We start from the raw sequence: 12,274 nt of genomic DNA on the forward strand, positions 1-12,274 counted from the left end.
AGTAACTTACTTCCCCCCAGAGTATAACTAACGTCTAGAAAGACTCTGGAGATTGAGCAGAACAAGCGTGTGTAATAAAACAAATGAGTGACTGTGACACTCCCCTGGGATACTCAGGGCTGTGAGGTACTTTACCACTACCTGACATTAGCACGAAGGAGTTTGGGCCTGCTGTGATTCAGCTCCCTGAAACCAACAGCCTCTGGTCCCTCCAGCACTGACTTCCTGGTCTCTGCAGACCTTGCCCTTTCTGTGCAGGCTAGTGGTCAGTACACACCAACCCCTGAGTCCTTAGAGTGCTCCCAGCAGCATCCAGCTCCTGTCACTGGACACTCACAGGAATTACCAGGTAAGCTGTCCCCATAGTGACAGTGTACACACAGCTTAACTGCGACAACTCAGGCTCCAGTCCTTTATAACAACACAGCACTGGCATCTACTGATAGTGAAAACAAACATAAGTTTATCACAAAGATTAAGATTTAAGAGATAGTCAGCAAGGAGAACAAGAACAATAAATTGCATGTAAAACAAAAAGGTACAACCTGCTTCTTAGGGTACAACTACACTGCAATGTATACCCAGGGTGAGTGGGAATCGAGTCAGTAGACCCTGGATTTGATAATTTAGGGCTTGAACATCTACACTGATTTCTAGTCCTAGGTTAAGAATATTTTAACCTTGGCCTGAACCCCAGGCTCCAATGTCCACACAGACCCAGGGATTCACCAGTACTCTCCCACTGTTTTACGCCAATCTGGAGCAGCCCAAATTGACCAGATCATATTGGCCAGGTAAGCTGTATTTACAGTTGTTTTGCATTGCCAGAGAAGCACAAAGCATGTGCAGTGTACACTCCATTTTTCTCCGATCTCCTGCCCTCAAAATTTCCCCTGCCTCTTGCATCTCCCAATATTCCCCAACTCACACATCCCCTTTTCCCCATTTTCCTGCATACCTCCCCCCACCTTTTGCATCTCATATTCCCCTGCCCATATGCCCCTAGTTTCCCCCTCTTACTCTCTCTGTTGAGTAGGGCTGGTGTAACAGGTAGCATTTGAAAAGATATACTTAGGATTAGTTATCATTTTTGCCATTAACGTTAATAACTGAAAGTTTATCTCTCAGCAGAGGCTGGTGAATAACAATTTTCTTCAGGGAAACTCCCTATTTGCCTTCTTTCAAAATGGCTTCCATGTTCCATTGTTCTTAGTGGAACATTGGTCAAGGCCAGAGAAAACTCAGGTAAGATGCTCTTTTTCAAAATGGCCACCTTGCTCCATTGTTTCCAGTGAGAGTGAATCATAGAATCATAGAACCACAGGGTAAGAAGGGACCACAAGGGTCATCTGGTCTAACCCCCTGCCAAGATGCAGGATTTGTTGTGTCTAAACCATCCAAGACAGGTGGCTATTCAGCCTCCTTTTGAAAACATCAAGTGAAGGAGCTTCCACAACCTCCCTAGGCAGCCTATTCCATTGTCCTACTGTTCTAACAGTTAGGAAGTTTTTCCTGAGATTTATTCTAATCTGCTATGACATAGTTTGAACCCATTGCCTCTTGTCCTGCCTTCTGTGGCAAGAGAGAACAACTTTTCTCCATCTTTTTTATGGAAGCCTTTCAAATATTCAAAGACCACTATCATGTGTCCCCCCTTAATCTCCTCTTTTTCAACTAAACATATCCAATTCCTTCAGCCTTTGCTCATATGGCTTGCATTCCATTCCTTTGATCATCTTCGTTGCTTGCCTCTGGATTCTTTCCAGTTTCTCTACATCCTTTCTATACAGCGATGACCAAAATTGGACACAGTACTCCAGCTGAGGCCTAACCAGTGCTGAGTAGAGTGGTACTATCACCTCCCATGACTTGCATGCCATGCCTCTGTTAATGCGACTTAAATTTGCTTTTGCTGTTTTTTTTGCAACAGCATCACATTCAGGGCTAGCTCCAGGCACCAGTGAAGGAAGCAAGTGCTTGGGGCGGCCAATGGAAAGGGGTGGCACGTCCGGGTCTTTGGTGGCAATTTGGCGGCAGGTCCGTCAGTCCCTCTCTTCCTCTTTCAGCTGCCACCGAAGTGCCGCCGAAGAGGAAGAGAGGGAGCAAAGGACCTGCCGCCGAATTGCCGCAGAAGAATGAAGCGGTGTGATCGAGCTGCCGCTGAAGTGCTGCCGATTGGCTTTATCTTTTTTTTTTTTTTTCGCTTCGCCGCTTGGGGTGGCAAAAAAGCTGGAGCCGGCCCTGATCACATTATTGGCTCATGTTGAGGTTGTGATCCACCACAACTTCCAGATCCTTCTCAGCAGTGCTGCTGCCAAGCCAGTTATCCCCCATTCTGTATTTGTGCATTTGGTTTTTCTTCCCTAAGTGTAACACCTTACTTACATTTGTCTTTGTTGAATTTCATTTTGTTGTCTATAGCCCACTTCTCCAATTTATCAAGATCCCTCTGAATTTTAGCCCTATCCTCCAAAGTGTTGGTAATCCCGCCCCTGCTTCCCCCAGCTTTGTGTCATCTGCAAATTTTATCAGTATGCTCTCTATTCCTACATCTGGGTCATTAATAAAGATGTTAAATAACACCGGACCCAGAACAGATCCCTGTGGAACCCCAGTTGAACCTTCCCCCCAAACTGACATCATCTCATTAATAGTTACTCTTTGCTTGTGGTTGTTTAATCAATTATGTAACTACTTAATTGTAATTCCGCTGAGCCTGCATTTCCCCAGCTTATCAGAGTGTCTTCTTGTTAAGAGCAGCCTGTGGCTTGAATGCTATTAAAAACAATAGGAGGAGATAGTTGCCCTTCTCAAAATGGCCACCTAACTGTGGGCAATGTCTGACCTCAGTCCTGTTGGGAACAATGGGAAATAGTACCTATAAGAGCTAGGAGTACCTATAAGATAATTTTTTTTTGCAGGGGATTTACAAATTTTAAAATGTGGTTTCATTCCAATTCTGAACAAAACCCAAACATTTTAAAATGCTTTGCAAAAGGAAATGGAGCTGTAGCTCCAGGGCAGTCCACATAATGGGCTGTTTCAGAGTCACAGCTCCTGGAAGCCCTGGGAGCCTGACTCCCAGGAGCCAAAGCCTGGAATCCCAGGCTTCCCAAAAAGCCATTAGGTGGGCTGTCAAGGAGATGGGCAGGTGAAATGGCAGGAAACCAGGCAGGTTCCGTCAGAACTTGGTTAAAACTGAATCATCTTTGCAAAACATTTTGATTTCAACAAATTGGCAAATTCCAATGGAAAAATGTTTAGCTGGGATTTTCAAGTCAATTTTAGTAGCTGTTTCGAAAGAGGGTGGTTCTATATGGAATTCTCTGTACTAGAACATTATTTATCAGGCCCTACTGAGGAAGAAGCTAAATACTGTCAAGCCACATTGAGCCCAAGTCAAAACAGTCCTCGAGAGATGGCTCTCTCTTTCCCTCTCTCTTGGTTTATCAAAAAATCAAATTAAATATTAAATTAAAATGAACATAATGCCCCAAGTGTTGTAGACATTGCAAGCTAGAGCCACAGCTGATGTAAATCTGCATCAAATTTACTTTGATTTACACGAGCTGAAATTTCTGCTTGCCAAGACACAACAAATCACCCAAATAATTCACAGACTTCTTTGGAAGAGATAGAAATCCACGCTAATAATAAAAATCTCCACATTTATCAGAAGGACTAGAGCTTCCAGATAGTATACTCAATATTACAGTAGGCCTGTGATTTTATATCTTTTTCAGACTGTCTATTCCATATGCTCAATTTAAACTGGATTAAAATTGAACAAATTAATTTAAATTTCTTGTGGTTTGATGTTTGGAATAAAATAATGGGTTGAGGGAGAGGTTTTATTTGTTAACATTTTAAGATTGGAGGAAAATGTCCTGTCAGTGTAGACCAGAGATATTCAATTATTTTTTGTCAAGGTCCAAATTTCTTGGTCAAGGTATAGTCAAGGTCCAGAATCCAGAGAAACATTTTTCACAGCGCCAGTGCCCCTGTTCAACAAACACATACAATGCTGTGCGTTAATAATATACCCCAGTGCATATATTTTTAGTGTATTTCATGAAAAATAAGATCAAACCACTGTATAACTTAAAAATAACCTCCATGAAAGATGTAATAAATTACATCTGAGACTTTGAGAAAGTGCACAGATAAATTGTCAAATAGATGCAAATATTAGCATTAAAACACTTTCAGACAACTGTTTTAAGTTTTGAATTTGTTTTGAGTTTACAAAGAGTATTAACTTTAGTTTTGTCAAATAAAATTATTGTAGGCATGTATGTATATAGCTAGATAGATAAACATATTCAAAACTTTCAAGCCTTTTGTGGCTTATTTAATATTAGTATCAGAGTTTGAAAGAAAATAACACTTAGTACATATGAACTCTCAATCTTAGATTCAGATTCAAATCTTTCCAAGAATAAATACACACACACACGTATTAAGCAAAAGAATCATGAATAATTACTGTTAAATACCTGTTAAAACTGTCATATCACTACTGATAATGTAATTTTATATGGCAATACAAATATAAAATAAAATATATGTGACTAATGTATAATTATAATACTCACCGTCAGTGGGAAAAGTGACAGGTCCTCTGCTGGACAAAGGCCTTGATGATTGGAGTGATTTCAGTCAAGCAAGACAGAGGCAATTGCACAGATGATTATATGTCAAAATGCAGCGATTATGCGATTTAATGTTGTTCATTGTTCAGAATGCTGAGTGATACATGTATGTCGAGCCAAACATAATGCAGATGTTAAATGCCACCTTCTTCAAATGTGGATACTTGGAGTCCAGCACAAGGGTTGTCCAGAGAGTTTCAGATGTAGTTTCAGTGTGCCACACCGTAAGCTCTTCATCTGCTTGTAAATCAGTAAGCGCCAGCTGTAATTTTGCTTTTTCAACATCTGGAAATGATAATTTTGCTTGATTGCCATTTGCTTGTACCACAGACGTGTTCCTTACAAACAGGATGACGTCTTTAACATTTTTAAATTCTTGGAACATCTGATGGAAGTTTTGAAGATGCCTGTCCAGAAATGACGCCATCTGATTCACTACTTAGCAGTGTCGGGAAATGCAGCTTCTCCCCAGTTTCCAAATCACTTTTGCAGAGACTCAGTTTGTTTTCAAATGAAGTGACACTGCTGTGTATATCCACTACATTGAGATTTTGCCCCTGTAGCTTTAAGTTGAAATAATTGAAGTGGCCTGTCAAATCAACAAGGAAGGCCAGGATGCTCCAGGCTTGTGGCAAAATGCATGTAGCTCTTCTGCCTTTTCCCCTGGAATGTTATGTAGATATTCTTCCACATGAACTGAAATTTCCCACAGCCTTCTTAGTACTTGCCAGGTCATAGTAATCAGCAGATACTTCTGAAAGAAAGCTTTGGCACTGTATGTGTTGCAGTGCTAACTTGGACTGAAGGAAGCTGACAGGTTTAATCATCATTGACATTACATTAGCATACTCATCGCTAAGCTTTGCACAAAGTGTGGTTTGGTGGTTTACACACTGATAGGAAATCAGACTGGTGTTCAGGTCTTGCAGATGATTCACAAGCTATCAGTGAGTACCAATCATGGCAGAAGCGCCATCTGTTGTAATTGACACAATCTGAGTCACATCAAAACCTTCATTAGACAAAAAAGTTTGAACAGAATAAACAAATCCTCACCTGTTGTGCGATTGTTATGCAGTATAAAGGACAACAAATACTCCACAAATTTAGCTCCATAAAGAAACAGACATAAAGCGCTAGCTGAGCTGTGGTCTGATATCTCAGGACTTGTCCACTGCCATGGAAAATCTTCCCATTTTGTTTCTCACCCAACTGCTTGAAAACCTCTTGTGCCATCAACTCAGTGCACCTAATAGCTGTGGTGGCTGAGAGCAGCAGTTGTCTGAAGGCGTCAACAATGTCTTTCTTCTCCGCAAAGAGGGTTTCAGCTGTAGTAACTATACACTGCTTAACAATGACTGCATAGGTAAAAGGTTTCCTGTGTTTTGCCATTACCCACAGACACCTCAGTGAAGCTTCAGTTGCCTTTTCCTGAGCGCAAGTAGCCTTTGAAATCATATTTCTGCCCTGAAAATATTCATCTTTTAATGAAGCGATCTAGTCTGAGCTTAAACGGGAGCCCAGTAGATACTTATGGTCAAAATGCATGAGTTTGTTTCATAGTGCCATTTGGTGTTCCCACGTTCAACAACAGCCACAGGCTCTATACAAATTAAACATACTAATCAAGCCTTTGGACGTTGTGGCAAAATAAAACAGTAAGCGTCAGGCCACGCTTCTTTACATGAATGGTTTTCGGTGTCAACTTCTTTTTTTTTGCTGCCATGTTTAAACCCAGTGCCGTTAGACGCTGAAAACACTGGGGGCAGGTCTACAGCTTTCAACAGTGTAAATGAGCCTATGAGTGGGAAGTGGAAAATGTAATTTTTTAAAACAGGAACATACATTCGTTTTTTTATTGGCAGAAACTGATGATAGCTCAAATTAAGCAAGTAAAGAATTAAAGAGAACCAGCCAATTATTAATTCACAATGCAATGTAATGGAGATCTCATTGTGAGAGAATGAGAGGGTAAAAATAATAATAAAACCCAGCACTAATGATCATAATAAGTACATAAAAAGATTTTTCAATCTGTTCAAAAGTAACTGGCGGTCGGGATTTGACCCATGGGCTGCCTATTGACTGGTGTAGCGAATTAGTCAAGGTCACTGTGCCCAAGAGAACTCTTCAGTGTCCACTGGCAAAGGATTCAATGTTCTGTAACAGCAACTTGTATCAGGCTTGACAACCTCACTACACCTCACACATGTTTTCATAGTATTTATCCAAAAAGGGTCATGTGAGATGTCTAGTGGCAGCTTACATCACACTGATCCTCTTAATCATGTCATGATGTATGCACAGGGAATATTTAAAGAGTAATGTATCTGTGCTGAAGATATGTTCCCAAAATATGTTTTACAGGCAGAGTTGACAAACTAAGTTTTCTGTCAGATAAAGAATGTTTATTCACCTGACTCAGTTCATATGTAATCAACATGAGGATGTGATGTCAACATGGGAAGACAAAGATAGAGATGTCCTTCCACCTCATAGGGTACCGGAGCCTGGGCTCCAGCCCAAGCCCAAACATCTATACTGCAGTTTTATAGCCCCACAGCCTGAGCCTCATGAGCCCGAGTCAGCTGACTTGCCAGCTGCAGGTGCTTTATTGCAATGTAGACATACCTTAAAGGTATATCTACAAAACAATGTAAGCTCAGACTCAGGCTCAAGCCCTAACCCCCCTTCCATAGACACAAAGCTCTTGAAATCGGGCTCAGACCCCGGGTCCTAGAATCCCACGAGGGTGGAGGGTCTGATCTTGAGTCAAGGCAGGACCGAGGGTTCGAGCCCTATCATTTTTCAGTGTAGATGTAGTCCCTGCCGAGACTCAGATCCTTGCAGTCCGCCAATAGTATCCCAGAATGCTGTGGGACAACTTACTTGTCCTCTCTCCCCCAAGAATCAAGTCAACTCCATGGAAATGGAACATCTTCCACCCCCTGTTTCAATGTAACAGCTTGGCATTTTATTCTGACTGCAAGCTGCAAACACACCTTAGGAGAACCTTCAGCATTTGCAATGGATACTGACCAGAATGAGCCCTACAAAGCATGCTGCTTCATGGTTTTGGACACACGGCAAGATTTAAATTAATTTGTGAGGCCAGCAAAACAGTGGATTTTAGTAAGAGAACCAGGAATGACCATTTATACCAGCAAATAGCAAAGAAGCTGGCAGCATTAGAAATATAACAGGCTATGACCAGTACAGAGAACTGATTCAGTGGCTCAGGACTGAATACTTGAAAACCAGGGACCACAACTGCATCTCTGGCAACTTACCAACATCATGCCGGTTTTATGATGAGTTTGACTGGGTGCTGGGCACTGCACCAAGGAGGGATCCACCAGCGGTGCACAATGACCTGATCAGCTGGGATGACGCCCTGCTGGCCTGAGAAGCCAGCATGGGAATCGATGGGTACAAGCAGGTTCCAAATGTGGCAAATAAAAAGACTTTGCTAACGAAATGGGTCCTAAAGGAGACTTTGCTGCAGGAGCAGCTGCAGCACATCCTGGGGCCGGACTCGGAGGAGCTTTTTGACCCCCCCCCCCCAAAGGAACAGCTCACCGCAGGACTTGCAGAAGAAAGGGAGGAGGGAGATGCTGCCCTGGAGCCTAGTACATTTCTGGCTCCATTTTTGTGTTTACTAGTATAGGAACAGGAGGGATTTCTGCTCTAAGAACCAGTGCAAAATATATAAGCCCTGGGTAGCAGCATATATCTGCTAATGGCGGATTGCATGCCAGCACTTTGGTGTCCCCTCACTCTCCACCCACCACATGGAATTAAAAATGGAAACCGGGAAACACAAACAGTAAAATGAGCATGTAAGAGAGAATATTTAAGGCACACAGTTTTGCTAATACATTCCAGTTTGTTAGAATGAGAATCTTATATTACATTCCCTGTATGTACGCTGCTTGATACCAACTCAACAGTATAACAAGCTGCCTGAAAAGACTCAACTGTACGGGGTGGGGAGGGAGAGGGAAGAGGTTCAAATGTCGTCCATTTTCACATGTCCATTTCTATTAATGAAGTCCAGGCTTTCCATGGGTGATGAAATCATTAGTCCCAAATACGACTGGGTTTGAATTCAGTCCAGAAATTTACCGGGGAGAAGGGGGATGGCAATGGAGTTCTGTGTGTTTGCAGGCAGTCCCAACAGACTGTATTGGAAGCCATGGGGAGGCACCTAATCATTTGGAAGATAATGCCGTATCCTGTTGATTCCCTCATGAATTCTGACCTAATCCCAGGTGCTAGTAGCTGCAAACTTTTCCTGTAGCAGGAACTCCAGATAGGTAGTCACATTTCCAGGGCCACCTCAGTAGCTCACCAGCCCCCTCCACTCGTAGATATGCTGTTCAGTCACCATATATTTGAATATTTTGCTGACAAACATGCCTGGTTTCCCACCAGCAGCTTGGAATAACACCTCTCTTTGCCAATTGAGCACCACAAGAACTGTTATGGCCTCCAAAATGTGCAAAGCCTGAAATGATAGAGAAGGCTTACGTAGCACGGCCACCAATCTCCCCCCAAACTCCATTTTGTTGATTTTTTTATTAAAGCACGTCTTTAACCTGGCTGTGTCCAGGGAGCTTCTGTGGGCTGAAGCAGCCCTCTGCCAATACAGTGAAGTTCAGTTTCCAGAAGTAACATTTTCCGCCCTGGAAAGTCCAAAACGATTATTTCTGTGCTCCTGCACTGAGATATTTGGGACAGTAACCCTCAGTGTCTTGTCTTATTGCAGGACCCTCGACCTCTACAGGCTGCAGTATCTCCACAGCTCGCCCACACTGCAGAGGGCTCACCGTACCTTCGCGGACCATTCCAAGAGGAAGGGTTTCTGGGATAAACTTGTGATTGAAGTTCTGGACAGGGCCAACATGCAGGTCGAGTACCAAAGGCAAAGGGATTTGTGGCAAGAGGAAAGACATGCAGGAGGCAAGTGGAAAAGGCTCAGGCTAGCTTTGCAGCTTGAGGACAGGGTAGCAATGCAGGAGCAGGTGCTCACTTTGCAGTTCCTGGAACAGGTACAACGGTTAAGGGAGGAAGATAGAGCACAACAGAGAGAGCTGGCAGGGCAGCTGCTATCTCTAATGTCTGCAAGAGTCCTGGCTCCTGCTGCACCCACACCATGGCCTGTGTTCCTTCTGCAGTACCCTGGCTGCATTCCAGGAACAGTTTGGACAACTTCATGGCTGGGTGGCCCATGCAATCAGGCCTTATGAGTGGCAGGATAGGGCAAATGTGCCTCATGCAGTCTCACATGGATGCCGTCATCCCCCTGCCCTGGCACCAAGTGTGTGGCAAACATGGAAGGAAGGGAAAGGAGAAAGGGCTGCTAGGGACATGTATTATTGTGCAAACAATCAAAACCACTGGAAGGTAGAAAAGGAACATTACAACAGAAAGGGGTTCACCCTGTTTATGAATAAAGACAAAAGCCTGTTTCAGTATACTAGAGGAGGGGGAAAGACCGTCTGCATCCTTTCACTGAGGAGTCATCTCGGGGAGCAGGGATGTTTTCTCACAGGTACTGAGATGTTCTCATGAAAAATTGAATTCTGGTTCTTGTGAATCCAACCAGCTCTGCAGCAGCTTGAACTTTGGGGTGGGGGAACCCTACTTTATTAGATAGGAGAGGTAACCATTAATAAGTGTAGATCCAGGTTCACATTTTATGATTTTGTTTTGTATTGTAACCATTTGTTTCCACTACTCTCTCTTGTCTCTATTCTTTCTTAAATAAACCTTTTTTTGTTTTATTATAAGTGCTCACAAGTGCTGTGTGTTATACAGGAGCGGTGATTTAAGGTAAAATTAATAAACTGGGGTACACTGCTCTCCTGGGGGGGAAAGGATCTGGGATTTCTGTGAGTAGCCAGTGTCAAGGGCTGAGTATCACAGGGGAATGATTCAAAGGGACTCAGGGACAGGGGTGCACGTATTGTTAACCCACAAGGGAAGACAGGTCTGGCATAGCCTGGAGGACAGTGCTTGAGTGACTGACAGGCTGGTCGCATTAGGGAGCTAACACCCAGCCAGCACAGTCCAGGCTACCTCCTGCTAGAGGCAGGGTGTAATGAGGTGACTCACAGTCCTGGGCACCCTGAGAACCATCAAAGTTAGTTAAACCAGTTCAGTTAAAACCATGTAGACATTCTTTATTTTGGTGTAGATTGGCTTATTTCAGTTTAGTTTAAACCAATTCCCAGCTGATTTAAGCTAAACCGAAGTAAGTCCCACCTATAACAAAATATGAGTGTCCACATAGGCTTTCATCATTGTAACTAGATCAATGTAAATTATCAACTTTAGTTCAACCCGTGCAACTCTGCAGGTAGCCAAGGCCTAAAAAGCAAAATGTGACAATGAGTGGGACAAAGCATCATCCCAGTCAACAGCCTCTGGATAATGTAAAAGGATGAAATGTCTTGTTCCTGAAAGAAGGAAGAGAGATGACATAGGCAGAGTCGGCTCCAGGCACCAGCCAAGCAAGCTCGAGCTTGGGGCGGCAGATTCCAAAGGGCGACTTCCCTCCAATCCTTTTTTTTTTTTTGCGCTTCACCACTTTGGCCGCCCCTGCAGGTTTTTTCTTTTTGGTTTGCTGCTCCCGCTGCCCTGTAGGGGGCGGAGGAGGGGAGCGCCCTGCATCAAGCCCAGCAGGGCAGCTCGCGTGCTTCCCTGCCTGCTGACCGGAGCGGCGCGGAGCCCTCCCGGCAGGCGGCGCAGTGGGAGGGGCCGCGTGGCAAGCGCCCTGCTTAAGGAAGCCCTGGATGACCCCCTTCTCTCTCCCCTCCCCCCCAGCTAGCCGGGGTGTGCACTCCACTGCCTGGGGTCTGCAGGGCCAGGAGTCCCCCTGTACCCACGCTCCCACCACCCCACAGGTATTTTTTTTTAGTTTTGTTTTTTTGTTTTTTCTTTCCTTCGCCGCTTCGGCAGGCCGGCCAGTTTGTTCCCCCCCACCCCGCCTTCGCCACTCCGGCCGGCCGGTTTGTTCTCTTCCCCCGCCCCCCGCCCCCCCGGCTGAGGGCAGGTTTGTTTTCCTCCTCCCCTCCTCCCCCACCCCCCGCTGCTCTGGCCGGCTGGGCGTTTTTTGCTTGGGGCGGCAAAAAAGCCAGAGCCGGTCCTGGACATAGGGGAAGGGAAAAGGAAATAAAGAAACAATATTCTGGGCAAAGGGGAGACAGAAGACATGGAGTGAGAGAAAGGGCTGTCGCTAAATTACATAACACATTTTTATTGATTTTTCAAGACCCACCCACAACTTGTAACACTGAAACAAACATACAAAATTAAAGACCCATCCTCCCATCCATTAATGCATTATGTAATTTACGGACAATCCCAAAGTGGGGGACAGAAGAAAGGGGGAAGAGGGATGATAAATGGGGAAAATAGCAGAGGGCTATACTCTGGGTGAGGTGGGATGGAAGGTAAGAAGACAATTGTGGGAAGGGAGGAACAGGAGATAGAGAAAAAGAACATGGGAAGAGTGGTAGAAAGATAGCTCATTATTATTAGTTATTTAACAGAGGCACTGTGCTGGCTGGGTCTGTGTTCATGGCACAGCCACAGGCAGCCCCCAAAGGCGGTGGCTC

This window comes from Chrysemys picta, chromosome 1 (assembly GCF_011386835.1).
Source record: "Chrysemys picta bellii isolate R12L10 chromosome 1, ASM1138683v2, whole genome shotgun sequence".
NCBI lineage: Eukaryota > Metazoa > Chordata > Testudines > Emydidae > Chrysemys > Chrysemys picta.